The sequence below is a fragment of the Gavialis gangeticus genome, unplaced genomic scaffold, assembly GCF_001723915.1.
Source record: "Gavialis gangeticus isolate Ggan-Ray unplaced genomic scaffold, GavGan_comp1, whole genome shotgun sequence".
NCBI lineage: Eukaryota > Metazoa > Chordata > Crocodylia > Gavialidae > Gavialis > Gavialis gangeticus.
The window spans coordinates 11323457-11326672 of record NW_017728964.1 but is presented as its reverse complement, the minus strand read 5'-3'; the positions used below and the strand labels follow the sequence as shown (position 1 = coordinate 11326672).

The window sequence follows — 3216 nt, the reverse complement described above, 5'->3', positions numbered from 1 at the left end:
ACTGGGGGGGGGTGGGGGGGCTGACGAGTGCCAACCATGGGTTGGCGACCACCCACTGGCAGTGGTGGTGGCGGCCAGGGGTGATCATGAACTGCCCACAGACGCCACCAGGTGGTGAGCGGTGACCACCCACAGGCACCACCAACGGTGTTGGCAGCGCCTTTTTTTGCAGAGGGTGCATCTCCACGCATTGCCCCCTTCTGAGGCCACAGCTATAGAAAGGCAGTTGCTTCACTAAGAATTGATTCCCCAAACTGTTCTTCCTGGAGCATATCTTGATATGGATCCTGCTGTAGGCGGGTATGTGTATCATGCACAGATACCAGATTATTTATTTTGACTAGCAGTTTCAAGAGTTGCCCTTAAGCGGGATATAAAGAAACAACTCAACCTCAGTTCCCTTACTGCCCAAGGCAGTGAGATGGAACCTAGCCAGTTCAGGTACCTCTGAGCACTGCAAAAAGGTGGACTGAATAAACTTCAGGCTTAAGTCTTGCTTGTTCTGTGGTGGATAAAAATCTCAAGGATCAGAAGCTGCAGGTACTTTGTTCTATTGGAATAATGCAAGCTGAGTAGATGTACTTTGTGAATTTCAGGATTGGGATTGAAACTCCACCTCCTGGAAAAGTCTGAGGCTTGCAGCCACCCATTCTGATCACGCCTGTATGTCCTGTGCTTCATAATGCAGCCACACAATGCTTGAATCTCTATGGTGCAATTACTATCAAGACCAGACCTAGCAGCTTTGGCACCAGTCAACAGCAGAACACTAGCGACCAAGATGTTTTTTAGGTCAGCCATATCAGGAAGCAGTACAGTTCCCTGAAAGCAGAGAAGACTGAAAGGGGACTTAATAGCAGTCTTCAACTACCTGAAGGGAGGGGTTCAAAAAAGGATGGAGCTAAACTGTTCTCAGTAGCGGCAGGTGACAGAATAAGGAACAACGGTCTCAAGTTGCAGCAAGCGAAGTTTAGGTTAGATATTAGGAAGAATTTCCTCACTAGGTGGGTAGTAAAACACTGGAACAGGTTACCCAGAGAGGTGCTGCAGTCTCCATCCTTGAAGGTTTTCAAGACCCAGATTGACAAAGCCTTGGCTGGGATTATCTAGTTGGGGATGGTCCTGCTTTGAGCAGGGGGTTGGACTAGATGACCTCCTGAGGCCCCTTCCAACCATAATTTTCTGTTGTTCTATGAAAGAAGTGACCCCCAAGTACCAAGGTGCCATCTTAGAGAGGAACTCTGTATTTTCCAGGGAGACATGAAAAGTCATCTGAGGCAAACAACCAGGCCTCTGATTGAATCAAATGCTAGCAGCGAGGAGCAGACTTGTTCTTGTGTCCCAGTACCAAGAATGCCTTCTCCAGTATTGACTCTAGTAGTGGGAGGAAGTGCACCTGCTAATATTAGCACAGACGTTATGATGTGGTACCCACTGCACCGCCAGTAGAGGTGGGCCCCTCGCTGTTGAAGATAACATTGTCCCTGGCATCCAGCACAGAACTATCCCCCACAAGGTCCAGAATGATGTTGTCAAAAGACCCAAGGGCTTTTGTAGAACTCAGCTGCCTTCTCACCAGTGCTGGTGTTGGTCTGGTTGCCCACCAGACAACCTCCAGTATGTTACAGATGCCATTTTGGAGTTACTATTTTTCACCTTCCCAAACATGCTGTTTTCACAAAGAAGAAAATGCGTCCCTCTGCAAAAGCTGCTAGCTATACTTCAGGTGCTAGAGCACAGACGAGCAGGACTTGTGTGTACACAATTGTAGTGTGTCACCTAACTTTTCCAAAGACCTTTTCTTATAATTACTGGATGAAGTGGTAATGAATACCAATGCCTGGCATTTAGAAGGCATGTCAAAAGCTTTTTGTGCAGATGGGAAACTATCTATTTGTACAGGTTTATTGTTTTAAAAAAAAGCATCTTAACAAAAAACATATGATTTAAATTTTAAAAAAGATTGGGTGTTTTTTTGATTTTTATCCACCTTGCCTGGAGTATTCTGTTGACCTATAAGCATTATGCACTTAATACAGCAGCCAGGCTAGATGCACAGTTTCAAGTGATTATCCATATTTGTGGTATTCCAATCTGCATGGGCACCAAAAGAACACTTTGTCTAAAGTGTCTGCTCCCCAAACTCAATCTCCAAAGCTTTCCCCCCAGCCCTCCTATCAGTGGCAAGGAAGGGACCAGAGCAACCAGTAGACTTGGTTCCTTCTCATTGTCCAGTACTGGAATTGTGTTGGACCAGTTATTTAAAGATACTTCTGTTATCAGTCTTTCTTTAAATGGTATTAGCTTGCTCTTCTACCTTTTATGGGGATTCTTCTGAACTCTTTTTGGTTCACCATTTTAAGATATATTGTTTGTTGTAATGTAGTGCTTGCATATTAGGTATTTTGGAACAGTGCCTTTTTATTTTAAACAGGTAGCTACTTACAGTAGCCACAGCTTTTAGTGGAGGAGTCTGTTCTTTGTAATGTACAACCATGTTGATCATTTTATGTTGTGGCAAAATTCACTGCTTAAGTAAGCAAAAGTGACTGTTACCACAAAACAAATCAATATTGCAGAGCTCCCTGCCAGTTTTGGAGAATAGTGAGAGATCCTACTCTTCCTGGTTAGCTTCTGAATAAAGCCTAAGTCTTTTAAGAGCACAAGTGTAGGAGTTGCACAGCTGTCACCTGCTGTGATGCACATAAAACAGCTTTGTCTTGTATGCTGTGGTCCTTGCAATTCAGTAAAGTGTAGAGAGTTAAAATAGCTGTGTCTTTTAGCTGTGACCCTTATTTGAAGAACACACATCATGGCTTGTTAAATTTTTGGTTCAGTCATGCCAAAATATTAGGGCTGTGCGAAGCTTCGGGTGGTGATTTGATTCAGAGGAGTTTCAGCCCAACTTTTTTTCAGTGGCCAAATCTGAATCAAATCGGGGGACCAATTTAAAGGTCCAAATCGATTCAAAGCTCTCCAAATCTTCGGAAAAGACTTGGAGAGCTTCGATGATTCAGGCAGTCCCTGGTGGCTGCAGCCAACTCCAAGCTGGTAAATACTAGGGGTGGGGGAGGTGGGGCTGAAGAAGAGGGGAGGGGACCATGGGGGGACCCCTGGCTGCCACAGCTCCTGGTACTTTAAAGAAAAGCCTCAGTGCTCACCGGGTGCTGCTGGGTGGGGGGGCGATTCCCGCTGCCCCGGGCTGCATGGGGGGGT

The 3216-nt window shown here is 45.5% G+C and overlaps 1 protein-coding gene across 3 annotated transcripts in view; it reads left to right on the top strand.

Moving 5' to 3' along the window:
- The window catches only part of SEC14L1 (SEC14 like lipid binding 1), a 101781-nt gene that overhangs the window by 90078 nt on the left and 8487 nt on the right, over positions 1-3216 (top strand). The window lies entirely within an intron of this gene.